We start from the raw sequence: 6,893 nt of genomic DNA, 5'->3' as shown, positions 1-6,893 counted from the left end.
GGCTGCCAGCCTAAGCGCCCAGGGCGTGGGTGAGAAGGGGCCAGCAGCGGGCTGCGGTCATCACAGAGCGGCGCCGACTCTGCTACAGCCGGCCCAGCTTCGTCTTTCCTGCCCCGGCGAGGTGCGGTTGGCCGGGGGCAGCGCCCTGGTGGCAGAGGGCAGAGAGGACTGGCCCAAGGATGGCCGCACAGGATGGGTTCAGAAAGCTGGAAACCCTGGCCAAGACCACAACCGAGGTGGAAGCGACGGAAATAGCTACAGTTTCCATCCCATGCGACTTCCCCGCCTCCTTCTGTCCTCTTCTTGCTTTCTTCCTTCCTCTCTCCTTCTGGCCTCTCCTCCCTCTCTCCCTTCCCGCACTCCTGACTTGGGGTTTCCCCTCCCTTCTTTTCTGGCGCCTTCCCTTTTAACTCGTCTCCACATCCCGCAAGCTCCCTGCAGCCTCCACCCCGGTCCCCAGCCCAGGGGGCGGTCTGCTTGGGCGTCCGCACCACATCCTGCCCCACACTAAAGAAACAGAACTGGCCAAATCAACCAACGCTCTCTCCCATAAATCCAGGAGGAGAAATCCTAGGCGCAAAGAGGCCCAAATCTGTGGAAGTAACCCCAAGCACAATACACTTCCAGCCTATTTCGGAAAAGAAATTTCTATTATTGCCCTTTTCTGCCCCCCACTCCCTACCTCCCACCCCAGCAGATCGGTATCCGTCCTTTATTAGGGAGTCTGGATGTTGCAGAGAGCGAAATAGGAGACACTGTGATTATCTTTAGGAAGCTCCTAATCTAATCAAAGGAAAGAAAAATTAAAAGAATCTGAGCGGAGTTATCAGAGATCATTTAGTTTTAACTCATACCTTAATAGATGTTTCACCTGTTATTAGGGAAGCTACAAGTCTAATGCTTGAGGAGGGGAAAAGACACAAAATCACAGAATCTGAGTTGGAATTCCGAAGTCACTTCATCTAATTCATAATTAAATTAGGTAATCCCATGTATGATAGATAAGAACACAGAATCATAGAATCTAATATGCTATGATTGGAATCATAGAATCTAATATGCTATGATTGGAATCATAGAATAAGTATGGATTTCAGAAATCGTTTATTCTAACACACTTGAACAGAATTATCCTCGGAATTGGCCTTCTTCACCATTTATCTTTGATTAAAAAACATCTGGTAATAGGGAACCCACTACATCATAAGTCAGCCCCTTCCACTGTGGGACAGCTCTAATTGTTAAGAACTCTGCTTTATGTACACTTCTTTGTTTTATGTACACTTAATAATAACTCTCCTCTCCAAAGTCTCCGACAATTTTTTTTATTCTGCTCTCCGTGGTCAGGCAGAATAAAATGAATCCTTCTTCCACATGATAGTCCTTCAATCACTTGATATAATAACCATCATGTTACCCTTAAATCTTTTTTTTTTTTCCAGTAGGCTAAACATCAACCATTGGTTCAACAAATTCATACTTTCCAGTACTCATCATCTTTGTCTCTCTCTGGATGTCAGATTGTCAATATCCTTCCCTAGCATGTGATATCCAGAACTGAATACAATACCTTAGATGTGGTCTAACCTGAGTATCATATAGAGAAGCACTTCATTATTATACAGATTTTCTCTTATGGAAGTTCCAGACTGTTAGCTATTTGGGGATGACATGTCATAGGATTGAGCAAGAGCTTGCAAATCACTAAAATTCCCTTATCTTTTTCCATGAAAACTATTGTCAAAATCTCATATTAAATAATGCTTTTTGTTTTGTTTTTAAACAGAATGCAGCATTTTTTATTTATCCCCATTCATTTTTATCTTACTTAATTCATCCTACTGTCAAAAGGTCATTTTTGGTAGTCCTAGTGCACTAGACTTGGAATCAGCAAGATTCTTTTGTGTGAGTTCAAATCTGGTCTCAGACACTAGCTGTGTAACCCTGGGCAAACCATTTAACCTTGTTTACCTGAATTTTCCTCATCTGAAAATTGGAGTTGGAGAAGGAAATGGAAAACCATTCCAATATCTCTGCCAAGAAAATCCCAAAATGGTGTCAGAGAGTTGTACATGACTGAACAACAACAATAACAAATTCTGTAGTTGATTATTCCTCCCAGCTTTGTGTCAACTATAAATTAACCAAATGTAACATTTCTACATCCATCTACCTAACTCATTGACAATGTAGAGAATGGGTATGTATGTCAACAAGTCAACAATCATGTATTAAGGGCTGATTATAAATGTCAGGCCCTGTGCTTAAAGCCAGAGGTACAAAGAGAAACCCTCTACCAGCCAAGACAAACCCAAGAACTATATGAACATAATTACAAAACATTTCTCATGCAAATAAAGTCATATGGAAAAATAGCAATTGCTCATGAGTAGGCCAAGCTAATATAATAAAAATGAAAATTCTGACTAACTTGGTCTACTTGTTCAGTGCTATATCAATCAAACTGCCAAAAAATTATTTTATAGAACTAGAAAAATAATAACAAAATTCATCTGGAAAAAGAGAAGATCAACAATATCAAGGGAATTAATGAAAAAAAAAAATACAAGGGATGGTGGCTTAGCAGTACCAAACTATTTTATAAAGCAGCAATCATCAAAACCATGTGGTACTGGCTAAGAAATAGAGTGGTAGATCAGTGGAATAGATTAGATGCACATGACACAATAATCAAGTTCTATAATAATCTAATATTTGATCAACTTTAGCTTCTGGATTAAGAACTCATTATTTGACAAAAATTGCTGGAAAACTGGAAAATCATGTCAGAAACTTGGCATAGACCTACATCTGACACCCGATACCAAAATATGGCCAAAATGAGTACATGATTTGGGTATAAAGAATGATATCATAAACAAACTAGGAGAGCAAGGGATAATTTACTTATTAGATCTTTGGAGAAGGAAGAAATTTTGAAAAAAGAACCAGAGAAACAATATGAAAGACAAAATGGACAATTTTAATTACATTAAAGTTTTTGCACAAACAAAACAAACAAAATTTAAAGGAAAGAACAAAGTTGGGGGAAAAAAATATTTACAGCCAGTGTTTCTGATAAAGGTCTCTCATTTCTAAAATATATAAGAATAAATTTATAAGAATACAAATCATACTCCAGTTGATAAATGGTCAAAGAATATGAACAATTTTCACATGACAAAATTAAAGCCATCTATAATCATATGAAAAATGCTCTAAATGACGATTAGAGAAATACAAATTAAAACAACCTCACAACTCTCAGATTGGCTATGATGACAGGAAAAGAAAATGATAATATTGGAGAGGATGTGTGAAAACTGGGACAATCATGCATTGTTGATGGTGTTGTGAAATGATCCAACCATTGTGGAGAACAATCTAGCACTATGCCCAAAGCGCTACTGTGCAAATCCTTTAAGCTAGCAGTATCACTATTGGGTCTGTATCCAAAGGAAATTACCAAGAAGGAAAAAGGACCCACATGTGCAAAAATGTTTGTAGTAGCTTCTTTTGTGGTAGTAAAGAATTGCAAAATGAGTCAATGCCCATCAATTGGGGAATGGCTGAATAAGTTGTGATATATGAAGATAATAGAATATTATAGTTCTATAAAAAATGATGAACAAGCTGATTTTAGAAAGGCCTGGAAAGATTTACAAGAATCTATGCTGGACACAACAAGTAGAACTAGGAATACATTGTACACAATAATGGCAAGAATGTTCAATGAGCAACTATGAAAGACTTAGTTCTTCTCAGTGATTCTTCAGTGATCCAAAGCAATTCTAACAGACTTTGAACAGAAAATGCCATCTATCCAGAAAAAGAACTATAGAAATTGGATGTAAATCAACACATGCTATGTTCACTTCTTTTTCTAGTTTTTTTTTTCCCTCTCTCCCATGGTTTTTCCCTTTTGCTCTGATTTTTCTCTCCCAACATGATTCATAAAGCAATGTGTATTAAAAATAAGTAAACTAAGTGGAAAAAAGAAAGAGAGAGACAGAGACAGAGACACACACACACACACACACAGAGAGAGAGAGAGAGAGAGAGAGAGAGAGAGAGAGAAAGAGAGAGAGAACACTTGCCCTTAGGGGGTTTATATTCCAATGGAGGAAAGCAACCTATAAAAAGTAAACTAAGCTGGGGTGGAGGAAAGGTAAACTGTGCTGTAATATCTGGAGGAGAAATAAGATAGAGACAGTGAAATGGAACTCAAGATTATGGGAAGATAAGATTTTACCTTCCCATGCTAGAAATAGATTTTGATATCAGCAAAAGGTACAGCCTAGATTCCATAAGGCATAGCTCATCTGCAAAACTGAGAGGGAACTACTGTTACTACACCCATAGTTTATTTTTTTATTTATTTTTTATTATACTGGAGATATGACCTAATTTTATTGATTAAATTTTATTGGTACAGTGCAAATATGTGTATATATGCCATGTCAAACCATTGACATAAAAACGGACACAATAAATACATTGGGCATATATTTATGTACACATTTACAAATGGGTGTATATGCCCAATGTATGCACATATAACCATGAATCTATGTGTGTATACACATACTCCAATGGTGTCTCTTAAATAGTTTTTCATAGGCAAGCCCTCATTGGTAGTAGGCTTCGGTTTATTTACAGATCTCTACCATGAAGAGTTTTTTAAATTATTAAAGCTTTTTATTTTCAAAGCATATGCATGGATATTTTTCAACATTGATCCTTGCATAGCCTTGTGTTCCAAATTTTCCCCTCCTCCCCTCCCCCAACTCCCTCCCCAGATGGCAAGTAATCCAATATATGTTATACGTGTTAAAATATATGTTAGCTCCAATATGTGTAAACAATTATCTTGCTGCACAAAAAAAGATCAGATCAAAAAGGAAAGAAAAAGAATAAGAAAACAAAATGCAAACACACAACAACAAAAACAGTGAGAATATTATGTTGTGATGTATGCTCAGTTCCCACAGTCCTCTCCCTGGGTGTAGATGGCTCTCTTCATCACAAGATCATTGAAACTGGCCTCAATCATTGGAAAAGAGTCACATTCATCAGAATTGTCATATACTATTGTTGTTGCCGCACTACACCTATAGTTTAAAAAAAAACTTTCACCACCCCTTATTCTTCCAATCCCAAGGATACTATACCAAGGTTACCTGAAGGTAAACTACTCCCTTTCTCCAATTTCCAATTCCTGTTCTTCCATTCTTATTTACCACAACCCTACTGCTCTCATCTTCTAGCTCTGCTCATTCTACTTCTTCCATCGTAGCTTTTGGAACCTCTGTTCTAAATTAACTTCTCCATTTCAGAACTTTTCCTACTGTGTTCCTTCTATCTTCTAGTACTTATGGATCCTGGTTCATCTCAGGAGCCACTAAATCCCAGGTCAGCCTTTCCAGTATTCAGCTCACAATTCATCTCCTTAATGTACTTGATGTTCTTTCAAAAGTCAAAGCCTTTCAATTCCTCAATCTTATTTCCCATGATCTACTTCTTCACTGCACACAACCACACAGAGGGATGGCTACACATCTATAATTTTTCCATTTAAATGATGAAAAATTCTGGAATTTCCTTATGCGAACTCAACTTTCTATCATTCTTCCTCTCCTTAAGTCTCACTCCTCCCAAATCCATTCTTTTTTTTTAACCTTGATTTTCAGGCCGCCCCTCAGTAGTAGCCCTCTGGGGCTATCATTCTTGATCTGGCTTTACTATTCTTTCTTAGTGATCTCAGTGTAACAGATAAGTTCAATGTTATGGACAACAGATTGAGAGATGGAAAGGACATTTAAGGTCTGCACTGACCTACTGAAACCCACACCTTATCAAACTGAAACCTTGCATTGTTCCCATCATGTGTCTCCTCCACTCTTGTGTTCCTGCTCCCATGATGCTGAAAGGAACTAAAAGAAGTCACTAAATCCCACTTTCTGGATCTACTACATACATACATAGATACGTGCATGTTATCTGATCTCAAATGACGTACTGGGTATGGAGTCAGGAAGACTTATCTTCCCAAGTTTAAATCTGACCTCAGACACTTATTGGCTGTAGGACTCCAGGCAAGTCACTTAGCACTATATGCCTCAGTTTCCTCATCTGTAAAATGAGCTGGAAAAGAAAATGACAAACTCTAGTATCTTTGCCAGGAAAACTCAAATGGGATCATGAAAAATCAAACATGACTGAAAATAACTGAACAAGAAAACTTGAGAGCTACTTAAGGGTTGACTCCAACATATCCTTTTCCTATTTATCTGACAAGCTAGAGACCAATCTCTTAGCAGCTCCCAACCCAAAGTAAAGTGAGACCAATGATTGCAAGGAAAACAGCCCCCATATTCTGTACCAGAATGGTCACACTTGATCAGTACTGGTTTCTGTTCTTCACTGTTGATTCATGTACTTTAGTCTTGTTTTTCCAAGATTTGGAATCCCTGTGGCAAAACTGTCCATTCATATCTTTTATAAGACTCAGCTAAATTAATGCTGGGCACTGAAAAGGCAAATCTTTTCATATCCTCCTTATCTAGAGGAATAGAATAGAAACAATCCTTGATGTCTATAACCCAAAGAGACCATTCTCTAGGCAACTGAGTAGGAGATGGAAGTCCAGGCTGAAGAGTTCCCATAGTTTCCATCTGTTCATTTACCTTTCTTAAATCACTTAACATCCTCCATTTTCCAGATTTCTTTTTTATAATAAACACTGGAGAATTCTAAGGACTTAGAGAAGGTTGTAAGTATCCTTGGTCAAGTTGCTCTTGCACTATATCTGCTAAGGTCTGAATTTTATCTCTTGTTAAGGGCCACTGTTCTACCCACACTGGTATATCAGTTTTCCACTGAATAGGAACTGG

This window comes from Antechinus flavipes, chromosome 4, assembly GCF_016432865.1.
Source record: "Antechinus flavipes isolate AdamAnt ecotype Samford, QLD, Australia chromosome 4, AdamAnt_v2, whole genome shotgun sequence".
NCBI classification, from domain to species: domain Eukaryota; kingdom Metazoa; phylum Chordata; class Mammalia; order Dasyuromorphia; family Dasyuridae; genus Antechinus; species Antechinus flavipes.
This window is presented reverse-complemented; position numbering follows the sequence as displayed.